Source organism: Podarcis melisellensis (genome assembly GCF_964234715.1).
Source record: "Podarcis melisellensis genome assembly, chromosome: 13".
In the NCBI taxonomy this organism is placed as follows: Eukaryota; Metazoa; Chordata; class Lepidosauria; order Squamata; family Lacertidae; genus Podarcis; species Podarcis melisellensis.
The window spans coordinates 52,965,456-52,983,268 of record NC_138545.1 but is presented as its reverse complement, the minus strand read 5'-3'; the positions used below and the strand labels follow the sequence as shown (position 1 = coordinate 52,983,268).

The 17,813-nt window shown below is 41.7% G+C and overlaps 1 protein-coding gene across 4 annotated transcripts in view; it reads left to right on the top strand.

Moving 5' to 3' along the window:
• LOC309355222 (poly(rC)-binding protein 3-like) overlaps positions 1-17,813 on the top strand; it is a 173,546-nt gene that overhangs the window by 43,168 nt on the left and 112,565 nt on the right. The window lies entirely within an intron of this gene.

Sequence of the window (17,813 nt, the reverse complement as noted above, 5' to 3'; positions counted from 1 at the left end):
GAAAAGAGACAGGACAAATCTGTCCAGAGGATGAAGAAGGTAGGCCTGCATTTCCAGAGGTCATTACTCTTCCCAACTGCCTTTCCCACAGTGTATAGTCAGAAACATAGGGCAGTATACTGACCACATTCAGTTGCCTTGTTAAGCCTTTGTTTACCTTGATAAAGAATCTGCACCAAAAAATGTAATAAAATACATATATGATTTTCAGTTTTATACATTTCAGTCATTTTAATATTTCAAAACTTGACTTCCTTCCCCCTCTTTCTGCAGTTCCTTAAATTTGTTTTTTGTATTCTCTGCATATTCCAAATTACTCATTACTTACTCATTTATTCATCTACTTTAAATATATACTCTTCTAAAACTGCAGGTTATTACAATAATCCTGCTAATGTTCTTATCTGTTTACAATTTATTTGTAAATATTCATTAAACCATTTCCATTCTTTTATAAAATGTTTGTTATCTTGATTTCTTATATTTCCGAGTAAGCTTTAGCCTTATACTACAAGACTACCACATATGATAAAAAGAACTTTCTTTCTCTTTACATTTCCAACGCTTATTTGATTTTGATTTATACATTTTTGCCAGTTTACTCAGTGTTAGGTACCATCAATAAAACATTTTCATATAATTTTCTCTTAAACCATAGCACGCTGTAAATTTTATATCCATATTCCACTATCGTTCCCATGCTTCCATATCTCTATTATAACCAATATCTATTGACCAATGTATCATTGAGGATTTTACTTGCTTATCCTTTGTCTCCCATTCCAATAATATCTTACACATTTTAGACAGCACTTTTAAAGGTAAAGGAACCCCTGATCATTAGGTCCAGTCGTGGCCGACTCTGGGGTTGCAGCGCTCATCTCGCTTTACTGGCCGAGGGAGCCGGCGTACAGCTTCCGGGTCATGTGGCCAGCATGACTAAGCTGCTTCTGGCGAACCAGAGCAGCGCACGGCAACACCACTTACCTTCCCGCCAGAGCGGTACCTCTTTATCTACTTGCACTTTGACGTGCTTTCAAACCGCTAGGGTTGGCAGGAGCTGGGACCAAGCACTTTTGCATACCAACAAATCTCTCTCCGGTTGTGATATTTGTTCCCCAAACCCTTGTATCCTATCTTTCTTAAATACTTCATTCAAATGATGATATTGTATCCATGTTGTTAATTTTCCTGATAGTTCCTTCGATTCTTTCAATTGATACTCTCCTCCCTCTTGTTTTAATAAATTTCTATAAGTTGTCCACCCTTCTATTATATTCGTTTTCTTTACCGCTATAGCTTCCAACAGTGAGAGCCAAAGTGATGTTTTTGCCTCGAGTAGATTTTTGTATTTATCGCATTATACATTTTTCCCCTAATTATATGATTTGGAAATCCTTTATGTACTTCCACCTTTTCGTACCATAAATAAGCTTGCCAACTGAAAATATTATCATGGCCTTCTAAGTCTAAAATATGTGAATTCTCCAATGTCATCCATTCCTTCAACCAACAAAGACAAGATACTTCATAATATAACCTCATATCTGGCTGGGAGATACCTCCTCTCTCTTTTGCATCTTATCAATATTTTATATTTTATTCTCAGTTTTCCCTCTTGCCAAATATATTTAGAAATATATTTTTGCCATGCGTTGAAACAATCTTTTCTTGCCAATAGAAAAACACTAGAATTGATTGAAACAAAAATAACATTCTAGGTAATGCATTCATTTTTATAGCCCAGACTCTGCCTAACAGTGAAAGATTCATTCTGTTCCAAATTTGAAAATTAATTTTAATATCTTCCCAGGTTTTGAAATAATTATCTTTATACAGATTTATATTATCTGCTGTTAACCATACACCTAAATACTTAACCTTCCTTTCAATCTTTAATCCAGACACATTTTGTAATTTATTTTTACTCTCATCCTTCATATGTTTAACCAAGAGCTTGGCTTCTCCTCAGATCGTACAAATCTTTCGCCTTGTGCAAAAATGCATATATTTGGGGAAAGTGTGCAGAAACATGCATAGATTACAGGAAATTGCTTGCAAAAATATGTATGTCGGGATACCACAGTGTGGTGCACCAGTCTCTGTGCTGCTTCTCTCAGACTGCTCCCAGCAGCAGGAGAAAAGAAAGGGTGCTGGTATGTCAGAGGCAGGTCCAAGGAGAGGAAATGAGAAGCTTGGGGGCTACAAGAAACAGACTCAGAGTGCAGGGAAGGTTGTTAAGTGAGAGGAATGGAGAAGAGGAGGAAGGAGAGGAGACGAGGCGAGGCTCAGATCAGAGGCAGTGGCAAACAGCTGTAAGCAAACTTGGGTGTGCAAACACAATACAGTGGTGCCTCGCAAGACGAAAATAATTCGTTCCGCGAGTCTCTTCGTCTAGCGGTTTTTTCATTTTGCGAAGCACGGCCATTAGCGGATTAGCGCTATTAGCGGCTTAGCGGCTATTAGCGGTTTAGTGGCTTAGAAAAAGGGGGGAGGGAAAAAACTCGCAAGAACTCGCAAGACGTTTTTGTCTTGCGAAGCAAGCCCATAGGGAAATTTGTCTTGCGAAGCACCTCAAAAACGGAAAACTCCTTCGTCTAGTGAGTTTTTCGTCTTGCGAGGCACCACTGTACAGCACATGCAGACACTTGGGTGAGATGTTGCTTTTCAGTGGCAAACCCGTTTGCCAATAAAGCATGTCTGAAAATCCTGTGGTTCAGATTTCTGAATATGCGTAGTCCTGAATGGAATCAGTTTCTTAGAAAAAACTACCCCCCAAATGCAATAAGCTTAATAGGTATGATCAGCATCACCCTCACGCTTTTGGCATGAAATGAACAATTAGAGTAAGTAAACCGTAAAGCATTTGCAGGCTTGCTGCTGTAGTAATTCCTTGGCAGATTGATCGCTTCCATCAGGCTCCTGCAGTGGGCAACCAAGGATTTATAGGGCATAACGAAAAGCACTCTTCATAATAGTTCCTTCTGGTAAAGATGACAAAATGCTTGAGGTCAAAACACATATAAAGCACATTGTGAAATAAAAGCAGTTCTGCTGTCACAGGACCAGCCTTGGGAACAAGTAGCTCACACCTTCAAAACATGCAACTGAGACGTCTGGGCAGCTTAATGCTATGTTAGCATGATTATTAAGAAATCAGGATTGCCAGCTCTTGTGATTTTGCATATGTATTTTTAAGATCACCCAAATATTTGTGCTCCTGTAGAAAACATAAAATGGATTCTTTATTCAGTGATAGATTGCAGGTGGAATCAAAAACAAGATCTACCATCACATTACTACAAATCTCATAAATTAGTTCAAAATGGCATAATAAAGTCTTCCTATAAAGTTTTCCAAATTCTGAAAGTTGCATTTCAAAAGTTCTTAATGAACTGATTGACCTTCATAGATCCTATAAACCATGACTCATAATCCATATAAAACTACATAAGAGGTGGGAAAATATGATATACTGAGATTTAGCTACACTATAGACCAGGGGTCAGCAAACTTTTTCAGCCATGGGCCAGTCCACTGTCCCTCAGATCATGTGGTGGGCCAGACTATATTTTGGAAAAAAGGAAAATGAATGAATTCCTATGCCCCATAAATAACCCAGAGATGCATTTTCAATAAAAGCACATATTCTACTCATGTAAAAACACGCTGATTCCCAGACCTTCCACAGGCCGGATTTAGAAGGCGATTGGGCCAGATCCAGCCCCCGGGCCTTAGGTTGCCTAACCCTGCTATAGACTGAAGGAGAACATTTCTATCTTGCTGTACTGTTACCACCATAACTTGGGTGACCTGGATTACTCATTTTTTCAGTGGGAGAAGACTTGTGGCAAAGGTTGTTGAAGCTGCAGAGGTAACGTATAGTTGTGCTGAGCAAAATGCAGTGTTGCACTGGCGACTCTCATTCAGCATGGGGGCCGTTTTATAACTGGACTGACTGCTATACACTGTCCTGGAGCATCACATGATGCAGCACATACTTCGCTTCTGGTTCCTTTTGATTAGGGATGTAGGTGGTGTTGTGGTCTAAACCACTGAGCCTCTTGGGCTTGCCAATTGCAGGTCAGTAGTTCGAATCTGTGTGATGGGGTTACCTTTGTCTCAGCTTCTGCCAACCTAGCAGTTTAAAAGCATACCAGCGCAAGTAGATAAATAGGTACTGCTGCGATGGGAAGGTAAACAGCATTTCCATGTGCCCTGGCTTCAGTCATGGTGTCCCGTTGTGCCAGAAGTGGTTTAGTCATGCTGGCCACATGACCCGGAAAACCTGCCTGCAGACAAACGCTGGCTCCCTCAGCCTGAAAGCAGAGATGAGCGCCACACACCATTCAGTTTTAAATAAATCTTTACAAATCTCACCCTAGTGTCCACATTGGCAGCTACTATCACACCTTTTTGAAGGCCAGATGCAGCAAATTCAGGTTCACACAACCCCTAAACACATACATATGGAAAACGGCTTAGACCTTGGAACTCCCTCCCTAGAGAAGTTAGAACAGGCTTTGAGGAACTGACTGCTTTTAGTTAAAGGGCTGGTGCCATTCTGTTTTTATTGTAATCATTCATTTGGTTTAAGTGTATTATAGTTTCTGTATGTTTTTAGTGGTTCTTATCTTTATCTGTAAGCCACCTAGCTTCTCATCAGGAAAAAAGGCATAGTATAAAATGATGATGATGATAAAGAATGGTAAAGCATCAGGTCTGGAGGCAGTGCAGGCTGACATGTGCCATAGCCCTGCCTCATGTTGCTGTTGCGCACAGTGGAAATGCTTCATCAGCACCTGTGCATTTATATGGCATGCAAAGGGTGCCCCCCCCATTTGTAAGAATGTAAGACAAACCTGCGGAATGAGGTCAAAGGCCCATCCAGTCCTGTTCTCATAGTGGCCAACCGTGGGAAGCCTGTAAGCAGGGCATGACTGCAAGAGCGCTCTCCCAGCAGCTTGGTTTAAGAGGCTCCAACAGTGGAGATCCTGATGTTTGTGAGTACAGCTGCTCCTCCACTCAAGGAGAGGCTCTGATTGGGCTGCCATTTGTGTGCATGGGGGGGGGGGATGTGAAGCTCCCCCAAAGTTATCCAAACCTATATTGCTGTCCAACTGACTGTGTCTGTTACAGCTGTGCTTCTCTTTCTATTCAATAGCTTCCATAACCTCTGCTTTTCCTCTTTAAGTTCAGCAATTCCCTATGATAAACACCCTTTTGGCATTTGAAACCCTTTAACTGCATCTGTAAGTACCAGAGTGCTTATTATGTTGTTGGTTTCTAGCTGATGGAGTTTTTTCATTCAACCCAGCCCAACCCTTTTTGTCTGTCCCAAAACATGGTTTTGAAATGGTATCATGTGAATGTGAGCTGCATACCTGTTGTGGAAATCTCACCATTTTGTTCAGTGAAGAGGACGTCTGTGGAGTAGAGACTCATGGAGGCTCTCTGCACAGTTTAGAGCCCCACATAGTGAGTAGTGGAGACTCCCTAGCGAAGCCCTTCACAGACCTTCACCCTCATGCTTGCAGAAGGATCCAGATGGTGCGCCAATGATGCTCTGGAGGGGGTGGGGCTGGTTTGCCCAGTGGCTCTTAAAACTCTCCTTACTCCTGCCGTGGAGGGTTCTGGAGGCTTCCCCTTCTGACTACCAGAATTCTGTAGATTTATGGTTGCCACTGGCAACTGTGAGTATGGTGCTTTGAAAACCTGGTTGGTTTTCAGCCTTAGCCTGTATGGTTGTTATCTGGGTCACATAATTTCTTTTTTAAAAGGTGTGCCGCATTCATAGCAACTAAAGATGTAACATCAGCTTGGGGAAACCAGCTGCCATTCATCTTTGTGTCTGGATAGGTAGTAGAGAATTCATTTTGAGAGAAGCAAAACTTCTCTTCGCAATATAAATCAGGCTAAATGCTGCTTTCTTGTTTATCTCCTCTGTATTAGCTATTGTGCATTACCCCCCCCATCAAAAATTTGCATCGTCATCATTAAATGATATACCCGCTCTTCATCCTAATGTCCCAGGGCGGTTACAACAATTTGAAATAGAGTTTAAGTTTCTTAAGTGTGTATCCTAGTCCAGGTATTATGACGAAAGAGTGGATTTGTGCTAATTATGTATATCAAGCGTGTAAACTTAGGGCATCTAATTTGCATTAGGATGTCTAACTTGGAATTCTCAAGATCTTGCTCTCTTTCCCTGTCCCTTTTTAACTTTTGCATATCCAAGTCAGTCAGTGTGTTTGGGAGTTATGACAATGGCTAGTCACTGAAGTACACATGAGGGCAACACAGGCCATATAAACTATTTGTCCAAACTTCTGTAAAGAGCAGCCTATGTGCACACCCTCATCATGGAGATTTGTATAAGGGCATGTTGAAAATCCCTTTTGTTCACTGGTCATTAACACTAAAAGAGAAGAACAGAGGGCACATGATGACTGCTTGAATTTGCTAAACCAAATATTCCTCCTCCCCCCCTCCTTGCTGGAGTGGTTTTAAAGGGCACACAGTGGCAAGACTGAATCAGCCTTCAATATATTTAAAAAATCTTAAATTTGCCACATCCCAGCCCAGAACCAGCATGTCCTTCTCAAAGCAATGTTTTGTAAGTTCTTTGGTAACACTGAATGGGGACTTTAGGGGGACTTTTTGTTTGCTAATTGCTTTCAGATCTAATACTGTGCAATATAGAGGGCACACTCAGAAACATTATTTAAGAATCTGACCCTTATGCAAAGACACTCTGTCTAACTTTATTCATGACAAATCCAAATCTATTGGTATATAATCCTATGAATACACCCCCCCCCCAGGCATCATGTTTTTTATCTGTCACTAGGGAAATTATGCCACTCCGAAAAGAGAGTAAAGCTTTCTTTGCTTGATAATGCTGAGCATGAACAGTTTTTACTTCTGTCACTGAGCTGTGAATACCACTTAACTCCAATCCATATATCTATTACCTTTTTGCATCATACGTATCTGTTCATTAGTCGATAAATTGCTGTAAAAGATGCACATTATGGCAAAACAGCTGCTAAGAAGATGCTGCAAAGCTATCTAGATGGTTAGACTCAAATTGTAAATCCATTGGCTTATTTTATTTTAAAAAAACAAACTTTATTGGAAATTTTAAAAACAGAGAAACGCATAATGTTGTCTTCTGAAACAAATACATGTACATATATTTAGTCCTGTCTGCAGTCATACATTACAGTGGTACCTTGGGTTACATACGCTTCAGGTTACATACGCTTCAGGTTACAGACTCCGCTAACCCAGAAATATTACTTCGGGTTAAGAACTTTGCTTCAGGATGAGAACAGAAATCATGCTCCGGCGGCGCGGCAGCAGCGGGAGGCCCCATTAGCTAAAGTGGTGCTTCAGGTTAAGAACAGTTTCAGGTTAAGAACAGACCTCCAGAACGAGTTAAGTTCTTAATCTAAGGTACCACTGCAGTTTACAACCACTAGGATCACTTAATGAGCTTTTCAGCAATGCTACATCTGTGCTGTTTTAAGCTAAGGGTCTTAGCTATTTGTGGAGAGCTGGTATTCTTTCTCAGAAATCCATTACTTCCTCTGTGTAGCAAAGACCCGTTAAGGGTCTGGAGCCTAGTGCTGTTTCAACGGCTTTTCTTTTTTTAAAGATAGTGAAGTTCAGGATATTGTTCCCCTGCGTGGCAACAGCAAGAAAAGCACCCTTTTCTTGCAAGTTCCATCACCCTTTCTCATTTGCAGCCCAAGTAAATTAGGCTGTTTATCCTCAAAAGGAATTTTTGAGTTAGGTTATCCAGAAAGTTCATGACAACAATGAATTATGTTGATAAAATACAACTGAAGGGGCCATTCCATAGAGAGATTTGAGTTTCAGTCCTGACCCGCCTGAAGCTAAGTCCCATGTCCAACACTTGTGGTGGTGGAGCAGCATGGCCGTGGGGCCTGTGGATGTGGCACTCACTCACTTTCTGCATATAGACTCATCCTTGAACTGTTGTGGGTTCCTAGTGCTCAAAAATCGTAATTTTGAAATCGAAAAGATGCAGGCTTAGTTTCTCATGAAAAGATGTATATATCCTTCCCCTTCCAGTGCTATACCAAAATACTATTTTCTTGAGTTGGGAAATCTCCTCTGGTGATAGTTGCTCTTTTTAAAATAATGCAGGAAAAGGTAAGCGTAGATAGCCTTTTAAAAGTACTGCGTTACAATTGTGATCCCTCATATAGACAATCCCTTTAGTCAGGGCATCACAATGGCTCTGAATGTGAACAAATCTATTCCTGAAACACACTGAAAGCCAACACCATTTTCTTAGTGTACTAATGAAGATTAATAGAAAATACTACAGCAGAAGGAGAAAGATTCCATTCACTGACCTGACTTTTCTATGAAAAAACTGTGTTTGTTAGACTTCAGATTCCTGGTATATTAAAGATGGGTTCAAATGCTTCTTTAAGAGTAGAATATTAATGCATTAATGTTTCTGGAGCTGGAGTTTAAAACCCTCCAGCTATATTGATGTAAAGGTAAAGAGGCCCCCTAGTCTCCTGGGAGGGGGCCTTTCCTGCTGCCTGTCCCCAGTGGTGGAACCTTCTGCCCCCTGAAAGACCATCTGAACATTTTTATCCTGGAAGTAGTTTTATCTGCACTAACTGTTAGTTGGACTAAGCCTCAAGGGTCTGAATGTTTTTGTGTGTTATCTTCTGTTGAGGGACCAGCTAACATAGAGATAAGAAAAGCCAGGCAATCCCTAGCTCAAATCACAGCTGAGCCATGAATTTGCTGGGAGGCCGGGAGAGCAAGACTCTCCTGGCTTCGGCAGAATGAGAGCTGCGCAGCGCCCCTTCAGCCAAGCGGGAGGAGAAATGGAAGGGGCTCTGTTTCTCTGCTGCTCCGCTGAAGGGGCGCTGAGCAGAGAGGGGGAGAATTTTTTCTCTTGTTCTCCCCCTCTAAAACAAGGTGCGTCCTATGGTCCGGTGCGTCCTATAGTGCAAAAAATACGGTACTTTTTTGGATGGAGGTGTGCAACTGGTCCTAGATAGGTTTGTGCTCCTCTTGAAGAATCAGGTTCATGAGTTAGGAGTACTGTGCCCCTCAGTACTAACTAGGGATGCTCAGGTGGTGTTGGTGAATAAAGCTGCTTTTTATCCTCTGTGATCCATTTTGGGAGAATGGATTTTGCTTCCATTATCCATGCACTAGTTAGTGACTTCCAGTCTAGACTATAATGCATTCTACCTTACATTATAGAACTTGCATCTGGTACAAAATGTAGCTGTGCAGCTTCTGCTAGCACCAAATAGGTTTAGCATGTTACACCAATATTGTACCAGTGCCTTTCAGGGGCCCATTTAAAGTGCTGGTGATGAACTTCAAAGCCTCAAGTAGTTGCCGCACCTGTACCATCCTGTCCATGCCTCAGTATCTGCTTCAGGGAACCTGTTTCGGTGCCTGCCTACAAAAACAATTTGGCTAGCAGGCACACAGACAATGACCTTCTCAGGGGTGGTCCTGCAGTTATGGAATTCACTGTGTACTTTTGATTTTTACAAGCAAGTTTTTAAGGCAGACAGCTGAAGTTGTTAAAATCTCTCTCCTCCCCCCAGATGTGCAGGCTTATATGTTTTAGGGGAAAACATTCCATATTTTTGATTACCATGTGTTCATGGAGCTCTGCCCTTTAAAACTAATGTTATGCCACTTGCTCAGGTGAGGGGAAACAGTCCCTGTGCTAATTAGAATTTTCCATTAGAAAGCACATCATAATAATTACACGAAGCTCCAGCAAGGGGCAGTACAGGACCAATTACTGTCAAATCTGTTCTGTTGAATATTAGTATTGTGCTGATCACAATGCAGTTTAACTCATGTTATGGAACTGTTTCAAGATTCTAGAAGGACAGAAGTTTTTCAAGCTACAATGTGTTAGTTAATACGGCTTGGTTTTATGCAAATAATTTTTGGCATGTTCACTTTCATTGCAGGGGGTGTCTTGAGCACAAATACTGTGGTTAAAACATGCTTTCTTAGTGAATAAACACCAATCTTGGAAACACTGGGAAAGTAGTTCACTTACGGTAATATTCAAAACTAAACTTCTGATTCATGTATAGCGACAGCCCAGGAGAGAATAGTATTGACTGAAAGATTGACTGAATTTATATACGGCTCTATACCCAGAGGTCTCAGGGCGGTTCACAAAGTAAAATCAAAATATAAAACTACAAAATATGCAATCAAAACAAAAACAACAACCCAATAACCCCCCAAAAAACCCCACATTTTAAAAGGGCATAGGAAGATTATCAAGAATTATAAGAGTATGTAAAGGTAAAGGGACCCCTGACCATTAGGTCCAATTGCGGAAGACTCTGGGGTTGTGGCGCTCATCTCGCTTTATTGGCCGAGGGAGCCGGTGTAGAGCTTCCGGGTCATGTGGCCAGCATGACTAAGCCGCTTCTGGCAAACCAGAGCAGCGCGTGGAAACGCTGTTTACCTTCCCGCTGGAGCGGTACCTATTTATCTACTTGCACTTTGACGTGCTTTCGAACTGCTAGGTTGGCAGGAGCAGGGACCGATAAACGGGAGCTCACTCCGTCGCGGGGATTTGAACCACTGACCTTCTGATTGGCAAGTCCTAGGCTCTGTGGTTTAACCCACAGCGCCACCTGCGCCCCTTTGAAAAATGGAACCTACTCTCTATTTTTCCTTCCTCAATTAAAAAAAATTATTTCATTCACCACCAGTATATTCCCTGTAAGGTGGAAGCCTGAGGTGTTTTATGTGGCTGGTGTATTGCCAACCCCACCTACCTTCCACCCCAATACTCTCATTTTCCTACTCATATTGAAATACTGCCCCTCAATGAGGCCAAACATAGATTCACAAAATGTTTAGGGGTATGCGTACCAAGGTGTGTCCCTCCAAAAAAGCGCTGGGTGGGAGGATCACAAAGGGGTTTCAAAGCCTCCTAGTATGGCTCCTTTCCACCTTGAATGGAAACCACGTCCCCCTCCTTGAGCAAGGCCTGCTCCTAAGACTGTCCACTTTCCATCGCAGCCAAGCAGGGTGAATCATTGGTGAGGCAGGAGGAGCAGCATGTGAAGAAGGCCAGAAGCATCAGCCAGCCTGGGAATCATCTGATGCAGCAGTGGATTACCAGGCAAGGAGGGTGCCACTTCTGGCCACCTTCCCACACTCCCAAAGATCCTTCTAATTGGCCATGGTGGCAGAAGCAGCAGATTCCCAAATTAGTTTGGGAGGAAGAAGGTGGACAGTAGTGGTTCTGGTCAGCTCTGGCTCCTGGGGGCAGGGGCCCCAGGGCTGGTGGAAGGAGGAGCCAGTAAAGCAGTTTGCTGCTGGGGGCTGCTGCAGCCTGTTCTACCTGCCCCTCTGCAGCTCATCTGGGCCATCCTTCCACCAACCTTCATCACACTGAAGCTTGAAGCGCCACCTGCCTGTGGCCATGCAAACTGCAATGTGACAACACTATTACATACTTACTATATATGTAAGATTTGGAGGATGGGTTTGAATGCTGAAACATTGTACTTCCAGATGTGAACAGTAGCTTTGGCTGAAAAACTTACTTGCCAATTCATGCAACTAAAGGAGAAACAAGTGCTTCTCTTTTCTATAACATTTGGCAATCGTTTACTGAGCACGTGGAGCAAGAAGTTACTCAGAATCTGCTACAGTCCAATGGCAACATGTGGAGAGACTTTTTAAGAATATCCTTTAGAAATAAGCTCTGATCTTTCATAGCATTGTGGTTGACGTGTTGTGAGTTGTATTGCTGTATCTGTGATATACACTTGAAAATTAATAAAACATATTTTCCCCTAGGGGGCGAGAATCAGATCCTGGCCTAAAAGGCACAACGTATTTTATTATTTTTGTAAGTATTTAGAAAATGGAAGTGGGTTGAAATTGAGAAGCCTTCCTTTTTCATATTCACTTGCATTTTTTGAGTTTAATGGCTGTGTTAACAAAAAATACCACATGTATGATAGTGAGTGATAAGCTCATTCTCAAATGTATGATGTTCATTTAAAGCAAAAGACTCATTTATATAAATAAGGGCAAAGCAAGATCAGAGAATTTACTTTTGTTCTCAAACAGCCTGCCTTTTGCAGACTGGCTTCAGTGCTATTACATTGCATCTAATAATAAAAGAACAGGAAAAAATGGAGCAGCAATCTATACCAGGAACCTTTCTGAAAGGGTCGTGATCCTATTAAGGCTTCTACCTTTTCCAGTCCCCAATGTCGGTGAAATTGAATGGAATGCAAATTGGGACAGGGCAGCGAACTTCATTGAGCAGCTTAATAAGTCAAACTATGCCAGTAATGGGAATTCTGCATTTCCCCCTCATTTTATTGTGTGTACACTTTTTAAATCTACATCTTGGTTGAGATGAATGACACAAAATGGCATCAAATTGAAAAACAGGAACAAATGCTTAACCTTGGAAGAAAGAACCATTGAAACTAGTGGTTCAGCGAGGTAATTTTAGACCCTGGACTTCATGGTCTTATAGGGAAGAGCTTAATTAGATAGTCATGTGCATTACTTCACTTGTAAAGCACACAATTAATATTTTTCTCCTCTCCACACCCCACCATTCCATGTTTTAAAACTGCTTCTATGTACCTGCTACACTAGAGTGAAAAAACAAGCAAGAAAGAGATTGCCAACCCTGATTTAAAATAATAATACTCTAAGCTTGTGCAATTTCACATTTTAAAGTTAATTAAATTAAAGTACCAACATGGCTTTTGTTTATTTATTTATACTGCACCTTTTGTCCCTTACAGAGACTCAATGCTGATTACAGATAAAATAAGAATAGATAAAAAACATTGGGGCGACAATAATTTTAAAACAATTAAACATTAATAGAATTAAAGCTATCTATATTAGCATATGTATCTATCCATATGATACCTATTTAAACCACACAGACAATCACAGCAAAAACAGTATGGCACCAGCCCTGTTATTAAAAACAGTCAGTTCCCCAAAGCCGGTTGGAACAAGGTAGTCAACCAACATTCTAGATTTGGAAGGCGATGATATAGAATTTGGCTGGCATGCATGTCTTTGGTGTGGGAAAGCTAAAATTTATAGGAGTTTTACAAACCACATTATTAGGAAGAATTTATATAGAGTTTGGGAGAAATACAAAATTTGTTGGAAAGGAAAACACCAATATGGTTTCCCCCCATTGAAGTAATGACAATTAGAGTTAATATGGATAGACAATGGGTGACATATAGGGAAGTGCTGGATTTTACATGGAGGTCACTCAGACTGAAACCTATTTGAAAAACCACAATTTGAAAAACAATTATTACCAAATAAGGACAAGCTATTGTCTAAAATGTATAATTCTTTATTAGAATGGGAAACAAAAGACGAGCTTGTCAAAGCTTCAGTGACATATTGGGCAATAGATATAGGACACAATATAGACTTAAACCTCTGGGAGAAACTGTGGGGAAATGATTTCAAAGAGAATTTCAGTGGTACCTCAGGTTACAGATGCTTCAGGTTACAGACTCCACTAACCCAGAAATAGTACCTCGGGCACCCAGGGAGTTGGCACCTATTCCCATGGTCAGCTGATATGTTCCATGGTTCAGCTGCTTTCAACCATAGATTAATTTTTAGACCTTCCTCCTCCCAAGACTTAAATGAGAATTGCCTTTAGGAAACAATGCAGAAATTCATGGTTTTAGTGTAGATGTGCTTGGGCTGCCATGTGTCTCCTTCCTGTGTGCCTGGGTTCAGTGTGAACTCAGAAGATTCCTCTCCAGACTATGATTTACTCTAAATCCTTCTATCTCTATGTCCTCAACATTCTGGAGCACCTGGAAGCTCTTAGTCTTGGGGGCGGTATGAAAAAGCAATAATTTGCCAATAGTATTATACATTATATACTTGGGGTGCCCCCTTCCCCAAGTATGATGAAGGCCCATAACATTTTGAACACTCTGAAATTTACTTCTAAGTAAATATCCTGGAGTCAGTCCATAAATAATTTGAAAAAAAATTCATATGATCTATTTTTCCTTTAGTTTTCCAAAAGATCATTGCAGCCCTCCTTATTGTCTATAAATACAAATGCCTACCTATGTTTGGATTATGCAATTGTCTGCTGAGGAGACCATTCTCAAGTCATGGCCTTATACTTATTTAGTAAATTGTATTGATTGTGCAAAGTTGGATGTAACATTTAACAATTAAATTTATTGCCCATGATATATCTGGATTGCCAATAATTCATATTGGTTCACTTATCTTCAAGCCCTAAGACTAAATGGAATTCACTTAGCCAAGCTCAGACTCTCCAGTAAGTACTTAATCGAGAATCTGTCTCCCTCTCAAGAGGTTTTTATTAAAATAAAATGTGACTCACAGCAAACCTGACAGTTGAGCAGTTAGCTTACAAATCTGATTGTGATGGCAGAGCAGGCAGAATGAATATATATAACTACCCTGACATGCCAGTGCAAGGCTGAAAACAAGAACTGATGAATGGGATGAGCTTGGCCTCCCGCCTTGCAGTGCAGACGGCGTTAGGGAAAGAGAAGGCTCCTTGTGCTGGCTGACCCAGCTTATCTTTGCAATTCATATTTTGTTACCGTGTGTCTCAGGGATGAAACACAGGCTGACATAGATGCTTCGTTTAAGGGGGAAGCGTTTTGGCAAAGAGGGAAAGAAGATTGGGTGTAGCTTTTGGACTCTGAACTCACTTGCTTCATTTAATGTATCCATTTGTGTTGATGTGCATGCTTAATTTGCGTAAATTAACTAACATAGCACATACGTACTTGCATGATTAATAACCCCAGATTTTACTTTTCTAGAAAAAGAAGTGCCAGAACTTGTTGACCTTTTTTTAGGGGGAGGACTTCTCCGCTCCCCCTACCATTGCAGGAGAAAAATAAACTCCACAGCCCCAAATGCCGTACCTCCCGACACCTCTGTAGTGCAGCCTGAGCGCTGCGCGGGGGGACAGCACCCCAGCACTACAGAGCTGGCGGAAAAAGCCCTGCTTGTACTGTGTAACAAACAAGCAAGAACAGCTGAAGTTTGACTGCCTCTCTACTTCTTTGACCTAGTTTGGGTAATTTCCTTAATCCTGTCACTGCACTCCAATAAAAAGCTTTACTTGCTCAGCTGTTCCTATTTGGCTGCTGATGATTTCTTTGAGATTAAGCCCTGCATTTAATCAAATACTCTAGTAATAGCTTCTGGTTTGGTTTGGTTTGGCCTAGCTAGGCAGCATTCTTAACAGTTTTGTCACAGATTTGGTTACGCTGTCATGTACACATAGGGAGTTGCTTCAAAAGAGTTTGTTGTATACCTGTAAATGTTTTATGTTAATAAAGATTCGAGAAAAAAGGTTTTCCCCCTGTACTTTCAGGTATGTAAAACCACCAACTTCTAATAGTAAAATCCAGTTCTACCACATCCACAAGAGGGTCTGGGAAATGAACATATAATGTGTGAAAGACTTCTAATGAAGACATGTCCACCACCTTCTAAGGCTGCCTGCTCCACTGTCAAACAGCTCTTGTCTTAAGGAAGTTGTTGTAGATATTACTATATATTTATTTATTCATTCCCCTCATTTTCCCCTGACAGGGACTCAAGCCAGCTTACAGATGAAAATAAGAACAGCTAAAAACATAGACGAAAAACAAGCATTAAAGAACAATTAAACATTGATATAATTAAAACTATACATATACATTAAAAATATATTACAACTATACAAATAATTGCAATAAAAACAGCCCATTCATTAAAAGCAGTCAGTTCCCAAAGCCTGTAAAGAAAGTCTTTACTTGGGTTTCCAGCTTCGTCACGAGTCAGTAGTGACCACTCCTCACTGCCCTCTGCAGGGGAAAGCCAGGATTTATGAGGCAAAAATCCTGGCAATGTTCCCCAATGGGGTCTGGGGAACTCACTGCATCCTGCTATGCTGCTCAAGCCAGTGTCTGCCAACGTGAAAGGCCGAGCGGGTGCAACCTGGGAGTGTGTCCCTGCCGTCTCCGCCATGATTTGTGCTTGGTTCCTCCAAAATTTCTGGCTCTTTGAAGGTATCTGAATGTTTTCTTTGAAACTTGAGAATCCTTACAACAGCTGGGAAAGGAAGGGGGAGGACAAGGTGCTTTGTGCGTTTATATGGTTTTCAAATGGTCTCCTTCTTGTCCTCCCCTGCAAAATGAAAGAGACTTCTGTAGCCGCTGTTGTGTTATTCTGTTTGTTATCTCGGAAAAGAGGCTTTTGATTTATGCTCAACTTCCGGAGGCGGCGCAAAACGGCAATGGCGGTCCTCTTTACTCAGTGAAGAGGGGCTCCGCGAAAAAGGGTCTTCCGCTACGGCGAAGCGGAGACCCATCCAGATAAACCGCAGGCAGAGCGAGCCTGTGGCCGTGGGACTCGGCGGGTGCCAGAAGCCCCCCCAGAAGCGAGGAAGGGACCTCGTAAGAGGCTCCGGATCGTGAACGGGGGAGCGGCGCTGTGAGTTCATCGCTCTTTTCGCGGAAGTGAAGCCGCGCTGCTGTTGCTGATGAGCGCCGACCTTTCTTCTTGAAAAACATCGAGATTGGCTGCAATCTACCCGTGAGTAAGGGGTACCAAAGAACTGATTAAGGATTAACTTAAATTTGTCTATTTCGGCTGAAAACGGGAGGCGAGTAACAGGAAGTCCGCCTTCCGGTCCTGCTAATCGGAGCAAAGCAAAGAACCCGATGCGGGCTGAAGCGTTAAAAAGAGACTTTGAAAGAAGTAAGAAGGGGCATTAATAGACTGTGTGTTTCTAGAAATTGAAAAAGAGTGAAGAAATAAATGTTTTGGTTCAGTGTGCTAGAGAATCTTCCTCCTATTGTGAAGAGATGTGGAATTGAAGGGGATAACCGAGTTATTGGACTGCCAGTGTTGCAAATGAGTACTGTCAGGCTGCTGAAACTTTTCTCTTAACATAAACTGTTGCATTGATGGATACACTATCGCTTTAATACTGTCATCGAAACCTCTCTGTTACCTTGTGGCACTAATTTGAAACAGAACTCTCTGAAATCCTCCTTTCTGAACTTGGGGATTTTAGTTGAAACAGGAGCTTTGATGGTGGAAAAGAAACTTTCTTTCCTTTGAAAACCCCCCCTAGTGGATTTGCGGAGGCATAGTGGCTTGGGAACTGTATCTTATTGGGATTTTTTGTGGTTTAATTGTTTATACTCTGGACTTGCCTTTCTCATGGATTGAAAGACTATTTGACCTTGAACAGCAGCTGGGGAATGAGTGGCCCAGCGAAAACAAGAGCAGCTAAAGCTAAGGAAGCTTTAGCTGAGGAAGCTAAAGAAAAGAAAAAAGACAAGAGAGCTGGGCAGCTGGTCCAAACAACCTTGATTCATCATCGTAGATCCTCGGTGCCAACTGTGTTGACGGCGCAGGAGGAGGAAGTTGAAACGCCTGCTACAGAAGAAATGGCAGCTGGAGGAACTGATCCAGTCTTGAAACAAATTTTGGAACAATTGGCACTTTTGAATAAGAAGGTGGACGATCAGTCATCCAAAATTGATAGAGCTACATCTACTATCAGCAAGTTAACAGATCAGGTTTCGCAGCACACTCAGGCTATTGAGAAACTGCAAGGAGCTACGGCGGAGAACTACAAATTAGCTGCGGAAGCCAATCAAAAAGCTGAGCAAGCGTGCAAGAAGGTGGAAGAGATCAAAGGGGAAGTAAGACCTCTGAGAAGACAGGTAGGAGAACAGCAAGCCTACCTG